The sequence below is a fragment of the Chenopodium album genome, chromosome 8, assembly GCF_948465745.1.
Source record: "Chenopodium album chromosome 8, dcCheAlbu1.1, whole genome shotgun sequence".
In the NCBI taxonomy this organism is placed as follows: domain Eukaryota; kingdom Viridiplantae; phylum Streptophyta; class Magnoliopsida; order Caryophyllales; family Amaranthaceae; genus Chenopodium; species Chenopodium album.
This window is the reverse complement of record NC_137841.1, coordinates 30,937,543-30,955,793: the sequence shown is the minus strand read 5'-3', so window position 1 is coordinate 30,955,793 and position 18,251 is coordinate 30,937,543.

Here is an 18,251-nt window from a genome sequence, read left to right as displayed (position 1 = left end):
TGTGGTGGAGGATAGGTTATGTTGTGGTGAAGGATAAGGCTGACAGCAGCTAGGTCGGTTAGGGGCATTGTGAATAGTGTTTGACTTGAGTTCGAAACTCCATTTATGACTCAAAACTTGAGACACGTATATTGAACCTTGAACGTTGGACCTCCGAACTCGAACATGACTTTGAAACCCGGAACGCCTACAACCAAAAACAACACGAGGGTGAATTGGAAAATAAAATAAAATAAATAAAATAAAGTAAAATAAAGTAAAATAAAATAAGATAAATAAAATAAAATAAAATAAGATGCTAAAACTAAAGAAATAATAAAATTAAATGAAATAAAATAAAATAAAATAAAATATGAAACTAAAATAAATAAGAAAACGAGATAAAAAGAGAAATTATTAAAAATATAAACTAACGACTTAAACTACAAACATTAAAAGAAAGAAAAATAAAATAAAACACGAAAATAAACTAAAAACTATAGAAAATTACAAAAATACTCAAAATAAAGAATAAAAGACAAGAATAATAAAATAATAGAAATAAAGGATAAAAAGGGTGAAATTATTGGAAAGTAAGCCGGAATACGACTCAATAAACACCCTAAAAGTGACATAAAAGTCACTTATCATTCAAGCAACAGATCTTAATATATACTTCGTATACAGTCCTTACTACACCACACTCACAATAAAGGTAGCATGATACAAAATGCATGCATATTGCAATAAACACAGCTAAGCAGAATTTACACACACAAACTGAAATTTCACTCTCTACATTCATATGGTTCACCCCACCCTCCTTTTCTTGTCCTAGATTGGGAAACTCCATTATTATGAACTTACATGACTGTCTAGTCAACACAAAAACCAAAAAAAAAAAAAGGAAAGGGAATAAAAAGCTGGCACCTCAAATTCAAACATGCTCATGAGGGAGTGCTCTATCTCTTTTAAAGTGCCAAGTATTTGTAGCACATAAACATATATGTATATATATATATATATATATATATATATATATCAAAACCAGGCAGCAAGGGCAGTAAAAGCAAGTAGCTTAAATTAGCAATTAACACAAGTGCACCAAGAGAAATGCATATCATACTTAAGGATCCCTTCTTTCACCAAAACTCAAAATTAAGAAACCTAAGACACATCGGCACCACATAGGCACATCACATCAGCATTGTATTTAGAAATAATCAAATCTCACAATCACACCACATAGGCATATCGCAGCAGCATCAATAATAATGCATAATAACAAAGAATCAATCACAACAGCAGAATACAAAAATATCATCATCAAATGTAAAAATTATCAGAAAACTAATTTGATTTTGACCCCTTACAATTAGCACCACAGAATATTTCCAACAAAAAGCAAATTCAACCATATATAACCAATCAAATACTCGAAGTAAGGCAAAATAAACATGATAGATCCTACTTGCTCGATTTAATATATAAGAGCACACTCAAGATAGATCCTACTTGCTGGGTTTCATCAGCTTATTATACTCTAATGATTAGAACATATATAAATAAATTTGCCCGTATTTAATACCAATAAATCACAGAGAATTAGAACAGTTCTACTAATTGAAGCACATACTAATTCAACGATCTTCATAGTCTCAACAACAAAATCAAAATACAATGACTGTGTAATGCCATCAAGGTAGTGGGGGTTGCAAAGGGTTGTCTAGTCATTTTTGCAGCTATTTAAACTTTAACTTCTGCCAAGTAATTTCAATTTCATTAATTAGCATCATCTTAGAACCTTTTACTAGCAAATCTTAGAACCATTTCATCAACAAAACCAAACAAAAATCACTCAAAAATCGCAGAAAAATTCAAAAAAAAAAAAAAAAAAAAAATCAAAATCACCAAAAATTGTGCTAAAGATGCCTTGATCTAATTGTAAAATAACAAGAGCATACAATTCTATTGTTTATCTCTTTTATAAGAGCTATATATTCAAGCATGTGATCACAATTTGTAAACATAGTAGCTTTATTACTTTATTACTAAAAAAATGAGGAAACATTGTAGACATAGTAGCTCACAAAGAAAATGCACGATCTTGAAAATAAATTGGTTAAAAGTTTTCAATCTAAGCTGCAAATGTCATAATCTATGGGCAGGATAATAATCCTAAAGTTATTAGGAATATACATGGTACACCTAAAACTATCAAGTTTTTCAAGGTCCAACCTCCCTTTACTTTTTCCTTGTTACTTTGAGCAGGCCCTGTTTAGTGTAACTTTGTAAGTCTTGCACATACAAAACCACAAATGCAACTTCAATCCAACACCAAGTAAGCATATAGATTAATAAGAGTAATATAAAACCATAGCTTTCAAATAACAAAATTAGCAAGGTAATTCATCATGTAAGTGATATTATCTATCTGCTACCTATTTGTTCTGTCTACTACCTATTTGTTATGTAGTTCAGCAATTAGAACTATCATTTCTCCTGGACATGGGAATCTCACATTAAGTACTCTTTCTTGTCTATCACATAACAACTATGGAAATACTATCAGACCAAAATTCACATAACATCACAAAATAAGGCAACTGTAATCATGTTTTATACACAATTAGACCAAAATTCAATCAAACAAAAATTAATCCATAGGTCTAAGTACCCACCAAAATCCAGCAAAAACCAAGCAAAATTTCCCACAATTCTGGGTTAAAATTGATTCAAGCTCAATAATCAATACATTTTATCAAACAACTAACAAATCTATCAGCTAAATGGCAAAAAAAAAAAAAAAAATCAGAAAAAACAACCAAAAATAGCTTGTAATAGTGTTAATTTCAGCTCAGAATAAAATCAGTGTAATTCGTAGTAAAAGGATCTTACAGTGCAGATGATTCCTTCGTCTTCTGCTTCTTCGCATCTCTCTCCAACGCCCAAGCGAAGTCGATTCGCTGAATCAAATTCACCGTTTTCTCTTCGTATTCAATTTCGCTGAGAAAATTTCACAAATTCAAATCAAAATCACCAAAAATTGCACAAAAAATTAGGTCAGATTAAGCTATTACATAAATGGAGGAGAGAGAAACTACGGGGAAAAACGTTCGGCGCCAGATTCTTCGACCCGTCCGCCATTGTTGAGCTTTCGCCTGTGTTTTATGGTTTTAGGGGAGATTTTCGATTTTGCAACTGAGCCCTAACTACGGCAAGAGAGATAACGAGAGAGAAGAAGATGAGAGATAGATGGCGGCGGCAATGATGGTTGTTGAGAATGAGAGAGAAGTGGTGAGGGGAGATCGCAGAAGAGAAGTGAGGGGAAATCGCAGGAGAGAGAAGGGAGAGGAGGGGAGGCTGTAGAGAGGAGAGTGATAGGGTTATGAAGGGGTGGTTTTTTTTTAAAGACAGAGCCAACGGTTTTGAACCGGTTAAATTAATAATTTCCCCACCGGTTCGGTTTGAACCGGTGGCAATACCCTTTCCTCATAATCTCGCCGATTTTTCCCCATTTTTTTGCCACCGATTTTTAAAAACCAGTGGCCATTGCTCGGTGCCATTTTCTATTTTTCTACTAGTGTTAGTATCACCTAAAGAGGAGCATGTTCCAATATCCATAAAGCTAGATTTCGACGTTACCAACAACGCTGCTAAATACGAAGCATGCGTGGTAGGCCTTGAAACAGCTTTGGCATTGGGAATGAAGAAATTATGAATATTCGGGGACTCTTCATTGATCATCAACCAGATTTCTAAAAGATGGAAAGTAAGGAACAAAAGTTTAGCCCCTTACCAAACGTATCTGGATACTCTCACCAATCAGTTAGAAAAGGTAGAATATACATATCTACCTATAGAGGAAAATCAATTTGATGAAGCCTTTGCAATATTGGCCTCAATGGTTAGGATTCCTATAGAAATCGAGCAAATGCCTCTAACCAAAGAGACAAGGCATAAACCGGCTTATATTCAGGCTATAAAAGATGATGATGTGATCCAAGATGAAGAAGAGGAATAAGAAGAACCGTGGTACACATATATACTTAACTATGTAACCAAAGGAGAATACCCTCCTCATGCCGACAAAAGAGCAAAATGAGCATTAAGACTCTTGGCTTCCCAATACGTACTCGTAGACAACGAATTGCATAAAAGGGTACCTAAAGGTCGAGCTCACTTATGTGTAGGGAAAAAGGATGCTCAAAGAGCTATGTGGATAGTCCACGAAGGCATTTGTGGAACCCATGTTAATGGCAAAATGCTAGTCCAAAAGATAATGCTAGTCCAAAAGATAATGCTAGACGGATATTATTGGACTACCATGAATAGGGATTGTCATCAATTTGTGAAAAGATGCCCTAACTTCCAAATCTACGCCAATTTACAAAATGTTCCTCCATTTCTACTTTACACTTACACTTCACCATGTCCATTCTCTACATGGGGAATTGATATTATTGGTAAAATTACTCCTCAAGGAACAGGGGGTCATGAATACATCATAGTAGAAATCAATTACTTCACAAAGTGGGTTGAAGCACAATCATATGCTAAACTCACTGCAAAACATGTAGCACTCTTTATCGAAAGGGATATCATTTGTCGATATGGAGTGCCACATGAAATGATAAGTGACAATGGAACTCACTTTCAAGTTGAGTGTGAAGAATTGTTACAAAAATATGGCATTCAACACCATCATTCTTCTCCCTATAGACCTCAAGCAAATGGAGCAGTTGAAGCAGCTAATAAAATTCTAAAGACTATAATCAAGAAAATGACAAAAAATTACTAGGATTGTCCTGACATACTCCATTTCGCACATTGGGGTTATCGCACGTCAATTCGCACATCAACAGGAAATACGCCATTCTCCTTGGTTTATGGAATGGATGTCGTAAGACCTGTTGAGCTAGAGATACCGTCTCTACACATTGCATTAGAAAGTAAACTCGATGAAGTTGAATAGACTAGAGCAAGATATGAAGAGCTAATTCTACATGATGAAAAGCAATTAGAAGCTCTACATCATACTGAATGCTATTAAACTCGTATGGCTAGGCATTTTAATAAGAAGGTCAAGACAAGAAACATCAAAGTAGGAGACTTGGTGTTACAAGCATTAAAGAAAAATGTTTTGAATCCAAGAGGCAAATTTAGGCCTAATTGGTCTGGACCCTATATTGTCAAAACAATCCTATATGGAGGTGCAGCAAAAATAACTAATATGGATGGCAATGAATTCTCGAATATTAAAAATCTTAACCAACTTAAAAAGTACTACCCATAATTACTTGAGTAGGGTACTCAAGAGAGCTACATTTGGCCTGATTCCTTAAGAAAGGATACGTAGGCAACCCTTTACGGGTGTGGCCACTTTAATTTTCGCAAACCTCGCATCCCAGATATAAAAAGAAATTCGACAGAAATTCGATGGAACATCAATGTCATAGAAAAAAAAAACCTATCGCGGGTCGATGGAATGCATCGCCAGGCGACGGCGCCTATCGCCAGACGCAAGACAGCTGTAGCCGGTGCCAATCATAAAGTAGCAGCGCCGCTCATCTGGGAGTACCTCGGCAAATTTCGGTGTTTTTTCGGAAAATTTTCGACTTCCGTACTCGAAAAAAATATCTGGAAAAATGAATTTTATGTTTTCATTGCTTTATTAAATTAAATTTAAAGAAGATGTTTTAATTAAAATTTTGAAATTTCATTAAAAAAATTTATTAAAAATTACATTATTAATGGAATTTAAATAAAGCTTAATAAAACAAATTAACTTTTAATTGAAAACTAAGCCTAATAAATTTAAAGTTAAGCAATGCTTCAATCTTTCTTCTCTTTCTTTGCTCTCTTCCAATTTTTATCTACATCCTCTTCATCGTCCATGGCTTTAGCTAGTAGGCATCCTTTAGAGGACCTACATTCAATTTTGGAGTAAATAGTTTATCCCTTAGCTAGGACTCCATGTTTCTTCTCTACCCAAACCTTCTTCTCTGAAGTGTAAGCTTTTCTTTTCCCTTTATCCTTTGTAGAGTTCTTCTTCTTAGGCATCACAGGTGTTTTGAATTCAATCTTTTCACCCAAGCGTTCCTTAACAGGAATTACCTTGTCACCTTGACGAATCTTCACATCATTTTTACTCTGATCTTTCTTTTGCCCTTTAAAGGTTTTTTGAGAAGCCACCTCTTTACATCATTGGGCAAGGAAGGAGGAACTTTTTGGGTAATCACTTCCCATAAAAGTCTAGCACTCCAATATGCATCAAATTTTTCTACTTCTTGTGATACAGGGAATTCATAGGGACGACGAAGATACCAGAAGGAATTGTTTGAAGTAGGCTGTACTGTCTTTTTACCCTGCAGGTTTAATAAAAAGTCATCTTGGTTAAGCTTGAAAGACGACAGAAAGGTTGCTTGTTGATACCAACCATCTTCTCTATTTTCCACCAAGGGATGACCCACTTGATAGCAAAGTTGGAAGAGGAAAAGACATTTTTCCACTCATGGCGCCCCATCTTAGAGAAACGTTTCTTTCGCCCCACAAAGCAATTTGGAGTTTATTTTTCAACATTGTCGGGAGGACTTATTAATTCTAGTCCCTCCATTAGCCACATCTGCAAAATTCAATGCAAATAAATAAATAGTACTATACAAAAATACGTTTTTGATTTCTATGATTACAAATATTATTTTTCTACATGTAATAAAATTGGAGAGCCCCGAAAAGGTGCTTTTGGATTTCTCTTCAATTCATCCAGACTAAGCATAGTCTCTCCAACAATCAATGGCATTGGATTTCTTCCCGATTCGATTTGCTCCAAAACAGATGATACAATTGCTTAGCCCTCATTAGTTCTACCACTAATAAGAGGATATTTGTTAAGCATGCAAAAGAGAAAAGCCCTTCTTCTATAAACATGAAAAGATTTAGAATAAGGTCTATCAAAGTAATGGCGTGTAAATTCTTTCAAATTAACAATGCTACCATCTACGATATTTGTTAGATCTTTGTCTCTTAAATTAAAGAGGAAAGAAATGGTGTCCTTCAAACAAGTGTACTATTCCGTTAGTTGGTTCAGAATTATTAGAAAGCTAATATATTAAGTAAGGTCAAATGATCGGAATGCCTAGGTGGAGGCCGCTTCCGATCAGTAATATTAATGTATAATTAATATTACGGCTTAATCTTGACTGAACCCTTCAGTTCACACCCTTAGCAGTAAACGAACCGACTCAACGAATTAATTCAGAAGAAATTAATTCGTCGCCCGAGTATAAATATTTAGACTTCGGTAACAGGTAAAATCCTAGCCACACGAAAGGCTAGGAAAGCATGCCCAATAGGAGCGCGCCATGTGGCAGCACACGTGGCAGCCGCCACGTTGGCAACCACCTAGTGGCAGCCACCAAGTGGCAGCGTTCCACGTAGGCAGCGTGCCATGTGGCAGCGCGCCATGGTGGTGACACATGTTGCAAGGGTCGTTGACCCGGGAAGATGGGTCATGGACACGGGCAAAAAGAAAGTGGCCCAAACGAACCCAACTTGGGGCTCAAGGTTGGGTTACACCTGGTTAGCTCACAATGCATGTGAGTTGCGTTGGGGACCAAGTGGGAAAGTGGTCCTCACTTAACCATGTGACACTTGTTACTTGTTCCTTGGTTTATTTAACTAAGGATTGAATTCATCAATCTTTCCACGTGGGATCTTTTTGTGAAAAAGTCACGCATTGAAAGATGAGTGGAATTCACAAGCTATCCTTCCTTATAAATAGCCAAAGCATGGCTTGAGAATTCTTTTCCTGAGTAGGATTTCTATAAAGCATTGCATTAGCAAAAACTCTTAAACTCATATAATACTCGGGTTTTGGTCGGACCTCGCTAACCTCGAGGTAACGGACCTAAAAGTCGCTAGTAGTTTTTACGGGTGGATTTCAGGAGGAGGCTCGCGTATTTTCGGAGCTTAAAGCTTTCAAGTAAAAGCCCGACTTTGAGGGCGAAGCACGCTTCAAAGGTAAATTCCGATTTTATCCTTTTATGTTTATTTGTAATGCTTTATGGTTTTATTAATTGCGAGTGATTCTTTGAGTCGGGATTATTTTCGCGGTGAGTCGTACTCACCCAAACCAAACAGCGATATCGGAGCCTCGCTCTTTTATTTTAAAAATCATAATATTTTTCAAGGTATTTTTATGGCTTAATTTTTCTGGTATTAAGTTGCTTATTAGATTAGTAGCTCGTTTTATCTATTTTAACCTCGTATTAGAACTGTCTTCAGCTCCCGAACCCAGATTTTGACCCAAAAATAGTGAATTTTGGGTGGAAAAGGCGTTCAGGAGATGGTTTTATCCATTCAGGAATCGGTGCTTAGCCAAAAAACGACCAGAAATGCACTTTTTGAGGGATTTTTCGTTTATACGAAAAATTTTAAGATTTTCTAACCTTGAAAATTAATTGCATATTTATGGTTGTTATATAATTGGTTCAATACATATTTTATATGCAATTTTAAACCTCTTCAGGCATAATTACTTGGTGGTAATTTGTGTTTGAAAGCTTCGTTTTATTTTTCACACAATTGAAAACTAATTGCATTAAGTGTGAAATTGTTGTTCTTTGAGGCTTCCAAATACTAAAGATTTAATCTTTAATTATGTTAAGTGATTGAAACTTTAAGTTACTAAATTCCATTAATTTTTGTTGGACTTTGTTGATTTAATCATTTTTAGTTGATTAGAATCATAAAGTTTGAAACTTGTAATAGAAATTTAATTATCTTCATATTGGAAGATTTAATTTTTCAAGGATTCACAAGTACTAAAGTTGGAATCTTTATTGAACTTATGTTCATTTTTCCTACACCCTTCTATTTTGTCAAGAACTCAAGATTAATTTAAATTAAATAAATTGATAGTGAGTAATTGCCCTCTTATTGTTGTTGCACCAAGTTAAACAAATTTTATTAAAGAATGGTTCTTGGAAATAATTTTGGTTACAAGCACTTGGATGAGTTTTTATTTATGTTAGACATGTTTAAATTCTCAATTTTGCTCACGAAAATTAGTTCTAAAATTAATTTAGAATTAATAAATTGTCATGCGAAATTTGGGATTAAAATCTCGAGGCTATGGAACGCAAATCGAGGCAAAGCCTCCCTTGGCTAGTCTGGCTGCATAGCAGCCCGCATGTGGCTTCCAAGGGCATGCTCGATGCGTGTGGCCATGTGCATGGGGTTTGCGAGCGTTTAGTGCGTGTATGTTCTTGGTGTTTTGGTGTAAAGGGGCAAGCAGTCGTGGCCTTGTGTCTAGCACCTTGTAACACGTAGCAAACGCTACTATGGTGTACCTAGCTAGTGCTACGTGGGGTGGTGAAGGCACGTGCGCCAAGCCGTATAGTGCGGGGGTTGTTGGACAACCTTGACTTTCATGTGGCACGTATGTAGTGCGTGAACCACTTGAGTACGGTTAGCTTCGTGTTTGCTTATTTTGCCGTTTTAATTATTTTATTAATCTAATTTGATTTTAATTATTTTAATAAATTATGGAGGCTAGGCCTCGGTTTTTTAGCGGCATTGGCAAAATTTATTTTGACAAATTTTGGGTTTTACCGGCTTAATTAATTGGATTAACTGAGTTGGATGCGAAATTTAGTGGGAGCTTCAAATATTAATTGAGCTTATTTATATAATCGGTTAAAACAACTTTGACTAGTTTTAATTAGGCGTATTAATCGGATTAACCACCTTTTGAAGATTTGAAGCTCTAAAGGGGTCATGCTAGTTGCCAAATGCATCTCAATTTATGTTTTTAGATATATATATGTTTATGTATAAGAATTATATGTTAGATGCTTGTTTTGGATTATTAAGTTCACTTAAATCAACCAACATAGAAACCCTAGGTCCCTAAATATTGAGTAAAACTTGTCATTCCAAAACAACAGTACACTTACCAACCGAACGAGGGTAGTGGTGGGCTACGCCAAAGTGAGGATCACTACCTCTCCAAGGAACGTAAGGCATACCGGGTATGCAAGTTGGTTTTGGTTGTACTCAACGATATGAGTGATGGAGTCCTAACATGTTGTGGCAAAGTGAATAAATTGTTGAGAGAGCATTAGATGCGATGATTTATTCAACCAAGAGTGGCTTGGAGCCATTAGCAAAGTGTTGCTTACCTTAGGAGATTGAGTGTTAAGACAAGCCAAAGCATGCTTAACCACTCTTTGTTTCTTTGGATCTTGGAATCGACTTATTCTCACCAAATGGGGACAATTTTAATGTGTGGATAAGACGTTTAATAAGATTGAATATTTGCATGAATACCTTTTAATTTTCAAACTTATTATATTATTTACTTGATAAATGGTTATACTTTGCACTTATATTTGTAGAATTCCAAATCAAACTGTATTGCTTTCCATGATTGGTAAAGGAAATCTTTGAGAATGGTTATCAAAGAAAAGTAAAGCATTTCTAAAATACAAATCTCATAAATGACTTTTATAACAATGTCTGAAAGGACGGTTGGACATCATGTATTCAAAATACTAGGTAGTTTTGATAAAACATGAAGTATTGAGTTGCAAACTCAAATTGTTAATATTGACAACCAACATATCTTTTGCTTAATACATACATGAGTTGGACTCATAGATATAGTAATTCAAGCATGCATTAAATGAAAAGATGGAACTTTGATTTACGGCGCATTATACGCTTAATTATACCTAACAAGGTGTAAAAGTCAAAGACTCTTAAAGAAATGGCTCTTAAAAGATTATAAGATAAAGTATGATAAGAAATATAGGAAATGAGGAATGAAGAAAAGGAAAAAGATTCCATTTCAACCCACGAGTTCATACTATTGTAGTTAAATTAGCAATTCGTTATCTTCACAAGTATCGGATACTGCTTGAGTGTTTCACTTTTAAAGTGACCTCAAACTATTGAAGATAAGCTAAGTAATCGACTTATAAGCTAAGAATGAAGCAAGTGGTGCTACATCAGTTGTAAGGACGTATGCTTTGTTTAAAGACCTTTAAGCTTAGGCCGAAACAAATAAATAGTTATTGTGTTCCATAATCAGCAATTGATCCGTTTACACACGGAAAGACTCACATTTAAAGCAATGAGAAATAGTTGCAAATTTATTTGAATGGCATTGTTGTCTAAACCATGAGTCAAGAATGCTCAATTATAAACAAACATTATCTTAACATGATAAACTAGCAAAAGCTCAAATTCATGGTCATGATTTGCGTTCCGAACATCTTTAGCAATGTCACATCGACAAGAACATACTCAAGAATCTATTAGATAGGCTCTTGATAGTTGATCGATTCGGAATCGTTCTAAGACATGCATGTCTTACTTGTTGAAATCGACAAAGTAAAGAGCTATTGTTCCTTGTATACACAATTGACTCTGAAAGCTAAAGAGGATTCATTTACTTCAACGTATCACAAAGAATTTCAAATAATATGCCTATATTCATCAAATGTGAACAAATTTGACCTTGAATAGTTCAAGAGTTCAGTAAAGTACAGAATCAACTTGGCAAGATATCAAAACGTATAGATTAGATGGAGCGATGTTTGCTTGAGCCAAGAGTTACCATCACAAAGTTATGAAATTGAAATTTTCATAAATAACTCCACGAAGAACATAGTGTGTCTTCATAGAGACTCGATGCCATTTAAAATGACTCGAACAATGATGGATCACATCCTTTTCTATATAGTTCTTAAGATTTGCACGAAGGACTAATGTTACACTAAACAAAATGTCAAAGCTAAGAAAAGATGCCATATTCAATTATGGATAGAATTATCTTCTATATGTCTTTTCCAGTATATGTCTAAAACTCTAAGCCACAGTTGGAGTTCATTGGCTAAGTGGGACCTAATTGGCTAAGTGGAAGCTAAGTGACTCAGTGGGAGCTCACCAGTTTAGCAAGAGCTAGGTGGTTGAGTGGGAGTTTAATGGCTCATTAAGGGCTAAGATAGCCCAAGTGGGAGCAAACAGTTTGTTTCACAACGAACTTTTACCCAAAGACAATATACATGTCTCTTTGTAACCATTAAATTGAGACCATGGGCATTACCTCCACAACCTAATTGAGAACATAGTGTTTGTGGCTCTAAGTGGTGTCTTTCTGGAAAGTAATACGTTTTCAAATTGACAAGTGGGAGGAAAATGAACTCGATGACAATCGAGCTTAGCAACAAACTAGAACTGAGAATCTCGGAAGACCTTAAAAGGGCTTCGTGAGAATGCTTGATCAATAATACTCAAAAGGACTTTACAAGTGCCTTAAAAGAAAATTCATTACTCACATAACATCAGAAATGTTGGAGTAAGATCAACATAATAAAAGGGTTTTGGAAGCGCCTTGAAACTCAGTGGTTGACGCAATTGCCCTGTATAGGTATAGATTTCACCAAAGGCTTGGATTGAATCCTGTAAATTTCTATTAAGTTAGAAATAAACCTAAGACTTACAAGCATACTATTTACTATTAGATAGTGAAGGAATAATGTCTTGTAAGATAGCTACGACAAATCCAAATTCCGAATAATGGTTAGAGGCCATGAAAATCCGAAACAGACCTTATATTTGAAAATCATGTTCGAAACTTGATAAATTTGAATAAAGGGTGAAAGACCCATTGATTGCAAATAAGTTTTCAAGTAGAAAACTAACAAATGTGGAAATGTATATGCATACATAGCTAGATTGGTTAAAAAGGATACAATTAAATTCACGGAGTTGATTTTATTAAAAACCTATTCACCAATCAGAATGCTAAAGTCTTTTCGTGATTGTTTCAGCAAAATTGCTCATATGAAATATGGCAAAATAGATACCAAAACCGCCTTCCCAAAATAGGATTTTGGAAGTGACTATGGAATAGTTTAAGGGTTTTGAAAATCAAAATAATGCTAGATTTGAAAGCAAGCTCAAGGAATCTGTCATGGGATTAAAGGAAGCATTGCATATAGGAATTGGAACGTGTTTTCTCATAAAGTTAATAAGAGAATTGACTTATGGAGAAACATAGAAATTCTCATGAATAATAAGTTTAGTGGAGAAAAAGTAAAGGTCCAACGAGAATTTTACGAACTTTATTGTGAAATAACTACCAAATGCTAAATCCTTAGATTTGAAAGTATGTTCGGAAATGGACCAAGCAAAAGACGGTACTTAGTACGTATTGGGTATTAATTTCTATTACATAGACTTAATAAAATGTTTGAACGTGTAAAGGAGTTTACCGTGCTAAACATGAATTGAAGGACTTTGAAAGACTTTCAACCCGTATGTATAAAACTAAGTAAATGTTTGAACTAAGGATAAGCTAGGCTAAGTACTAAGTCAAACATGAAAGACTCTAATAGAGACTTTCAACCATATCACACAACAAACTGTTTAGCAAAGACTTAGTGAAACTGAATGAGCTAAAATGACAAATTGATGGAATAAGATAAAGAATTACTCTGCAATTTAATCCATCATGTACGCTGTGATATGGAATCGTTGCACGACTTACTTGCTTAGGGCATGCGAAGTATGTATGTAGTACCAATCAACTTGAATCTATGTAATAGATCGTTAGATTATGGCCAAGAACATCCAAAGTACTTGGATAAGTAACAGGATAAGTTCTTGACTTGTGGAAACAAATACGATTTGAGAATAGATGTTGCAAGCACAAACCTTAACAAGGATTAGATCCTTACCAAAGAATCCATTTATAAGCACGAGCTAACAATAAGTCGTGGCTTGAGAATGGTCATGGACATGGATCCATGTGTAATGTGCAGGAATTTAAGAAAAATTTCCATGATCACAAGTGATTAGGGTATCCCAAATCACTATGAGTCGTTTGGAGTGCAACCAAAGCAAAGCATCATCAAGAAGTCTACTAAAATATATGTTGAGAACATTTTTTCTTTAATGGCGGTAATAAAGAAGATGTTCTATGGAAAGTTCGTTGTTGAACGTTAATGATTGTAGGTTGTCAAGTTAAAAGTCTCAATCATGAAAATGAGTGGGAGCCATCACTTGGAAAATAAATCTTAAATCACATATAATCCATTATACTTTAAAATTTTATCATCTTATTATGAAAGTGATCAGTAATGAAGATGCTAAGATTAGCAAAGTAGTTATAACTAAACCTATGCAATAAGTGAACGACAACATTCACAATTGCATGAAAGAAATCAAGCATATTACATATGGGTGTGATTTCTATAGATGTTTTATAAAGAGTGATACTCTAAAAACATTCAGAAAAACCATTTATCATCAGATAAACCATTGAGGTTTTTGAGTAATTTAAAATTTCATATAATTTTTATCACTCCGTTTGCTATTTAATTGTGGTTAAAAGTTAAAAAAAATGAGTCCATTCGATTCTTGGAATATTCAAAAAAAGGTATCAAGACCAGTCTTGGTAAGGAAACACCTATTAAGTGAACGTTGAATATTATAATCGAAAATTATCCCTAATCGAGGTCATTTAAACGATGGACAACTAATAACTAGTTAAGATTAGTGTGTATTTTGATTCATAGCACCGTTTCATGTGCTACAAGGACATGATTGTCATGAATCATTTGCACAGGTATTGGTTTAGAACCATACTGGATCGTCCTATGAGAATACTTTAAGATATTAAAATCGTCATAAGTATACTTCTCATTATGTCTATCGGAACCTATTTCCTCGACCATGAGTATTGTGAGTTTTCTTGTTTGAGTACTAGTTCGCTTTGATGTTGTCAAACGTCTGCCGTAATAGGGGATTATAACGGAAACACTCGGGCGGCTAGGTCCTCTCAGTAAGAGGAACTACATTACAAGGCTGGGAATGCCCCCCTTCTAAAATAGGGAAGATGTCTTTGTTGTATTCAAGGCTTCTCATAGAGCATGATTTTGAAAATGCATGGCCGTGCTCGGATGGATTTTAGAAATCATCTATTTATTGACAGTCGGACTCAGAATCGAGAAACACTTCTAGACGTAATAAGGATGACAAAATAATCTTGCCTTAAATTTCATGAAGAGACATTAAGCGACATAGGAAAAAGACTATACACTAAATGCGCACTTGTCTTGAAGGACAAGTGGGAGATCGAAAGGAATGGTGTCCTTCGAAAAAGTGTACTATTCCGTTAGTGGGTTCAGAATTATTAGAAAGCTAATATATTCAGTAAGGTCAAGTGATCCGAATGCCTAGGTGGAGTCCGCTTCCGATCAGTAATATTAATGCATAATTAATATTCCAGCTTAGACTTGACTGAACCCTTCAGGTCACACCCTTAGCAGTAAATGAAGGACAAGACGAATTAATTAAGAAGAAATTAATTCGTCGCCCGAGTATTAAATATTTAGACGTCGGTAATTCGAGCTTGGAGCGTCGAAACCAAACATCGGAGAGTCTCAAATGTCGAGCCAAAATTTAGGATTTGGTGAGACGGGAAAATAGTTCAAGTAACAAGTAAAATCCTAGCCACACGGAAGGCTAGGAAAGCACGCCCGATAGGAGCGCACCATGTGGCAGCACAAATGGCACCCACGTTGGCAACCGCCACGTGGCGGCCACCAAGTGGCAGCGTGCCACGTAGGCAGCGTTCCACGTGGCAGCGCGCCATGGTGGCAGCGCGTCACTGTGGCGACACATGTGGAAAGGGCCGTGGAGCCGGGGTGATGGGTCATGGAAGTGGCCCAACCAAACCCAACTTGGGGCTCAAGGTTGGGTGACACATGGTTAGCTCACAATGCATGTGAGTTGCCTTGGGGACCAAGTGGGAAAGTGGTCCTCACTTAACCATGTGACAATTGTTACTTGTTCCTTGGTTTATTTAACTAAGGATTGAATTCATCAATCTTTCCTCGTGGGATCTTTTTGTGAAAAAGTCACACATTGAAAGATGAGTGGAATTCACAAGCTATCCTTCCTTATAAATAGCCAAAGCATGGCTTGAGAATTCTTTACCTGAGTAGGAGTTCTTTAGAGCATTGCATTAGCAAAAACTATTAAACTCATATAATACTCGGGTTTTGGTCAAACCTCGCTAACCTTGAGGTAACGGACCTAAAAGTCGATAGTAGTTTTTGCGGGTGGATTTTCGTAGGAGGCTCGAGTATTTTCGGAGCTTAAAGCTTCCAAGTAAAAGCCCGACTTTGAGGGCGAAGCACGCTTCAAAGGTAAATTCTGATTTTATCCTTTTGTGTTTATTTGTTATGCTTTATTGTTTTATTAATTGCGAGTGGTTCTTTGGGTTGGGGTTGTTTCCATGGTGAGTCGGACTCACCAAACCCCAAGAAAAGAAGCGGTCAAAATCTTTATAATAATATTCATTTATTCTAGGGATTACCGCAAGATCTAATGAAGGGAAGCCTAAGATAGCACCGAGTTCTTCCGGTAAAGGGCTAATTTTATCACACCCTAATCTGAAACAATGAGTATCGGTGTCCTAATATTCTAAGGCGGTGTGAATAAAGTCTATATCAAGATCTACCCCCTTAACACCACAGATACCTCCCATATGGAAAAAGTATAGTTCTTTTCTCTCTTTAGCAGTTAAAGACCGACACCATTCACGAGTGAAGTTGGTAAAACTTTTAAGGACTAAAGACATACCTATTTTTTCAAAAGCTAAGACTGTGATCAATATGCTGAAATTATGAAGAAATTCGGCGGATTAGGGGGCTATTTATACACAACATAGACACAGTTTTAATTCGGAAAGGATTCGGAGTCAGCGCTAAACGAGGACTCTGTCATCTGGCGCCAGAGTCTAGCGCCAATTGCCAACAGAAGCGCTTGGCGACAACGCAAAACGCGTAGCGCCACGTGGCGCTAACGTATCTTATCAACAGCTATTCAAAACCACGTTTTCTAGCTATGATTCGAACCCATACAATGGCTTTACAATTATATCCCTTCTACAAATACCCTTATAAATTAATTTCATATATTAATTTCGATTTTTTCTTTTTCGGATTTTATCCAGACTTTATTTATTTATAATTTTATTGTACGTCCAAATATATTTTTCATTTTTTTTGGCGGCAGAAAGTCCAAATATATTATCATAATTTTTGCACACACAATTATGCACATAAAAATGAAAAATAAATGCATGATACATAAAGTCATAATAAATAGATAATAATATGTATATACCAATATGGCTAATAAATGAGTTAATTACGCAAAGTTCCATACAAGTCAAAATACATAAAACACAGGTACAAACTACGGCGCTAGAGGACGCAGATGATGAGGAACGCTCATCACATTAAAGAACTGCGCAGAATGAGGAGTATGCTCTCCACCAGCTCAAGCTCCAGTCTCTCCAGGAGGAGGAAAACTCAGCATAGGACCTGTCCACCCAATGTCGCCCTGGTGAACCGATAGAGGCTGAGGCTGCTGCGATGACCAGCCGACCTCGTACATCCCACCACCTCTAGGAGCCGAGGTAGCCTCTCCCTTGCCTACCGTCTAACCACGTGCACCCTCCGATGAAGAGCCCGAGCCCTCCACCGCCTCGGTCTGGGCAGCCTCAAATCGACCACCCGACTACCAAAACCAATACGGCAACGCCTCGAGCTAGACCTCGCCGGCTCTCTCCGGACCTCAGGTCTCGTATGGGTACGAGAAGGAATAGGTTGACCCTGCAAGAAGAAACCAAGTCAGAAGCAATTAAAATATAAGCATAATAATACAGACATAAGGAGGAAAGGCTACCTCGTGAACAGCGTTGTTGTGACGACACATAGCCTCGTTCCTCATCCGAACAAGTTGGCTCCGGAAGGTGTCTATACACCTTGTCATCGGCAGGACCACCTCGCGCGAGAACTGTCAAAGAAATAAAGTCGGTTAAAATGCATGACAAGTATGAACAAATTGCAAGTCAATAAGCTCACCCGAGTCTGGTGGCGAGGAATCGATCGCTGCACGAAGCGCTGATCCTCAAGAGCCGGAGGAATCTCCTCGATAGGCCCGTATGTCCCCTAATAATGGATGGACATACAAGGGGGCACAAACTCAGTAGGCCCAGCTTGACAAAAGTAAAATAAAGTCAGTAAAATATCACTTGGGGGCTACTTAGAAAAAGGTAAAAGATGAAAATCATACCGCCGCCTCCTTAGACAGAACAGGGGCCGGAGCTAACAACGGCAGCAGCTCCTCCGCACAACACTGCCCTGGGACCGCATGAGATCGTCATTAAACATGTGACGCGGCGGGGA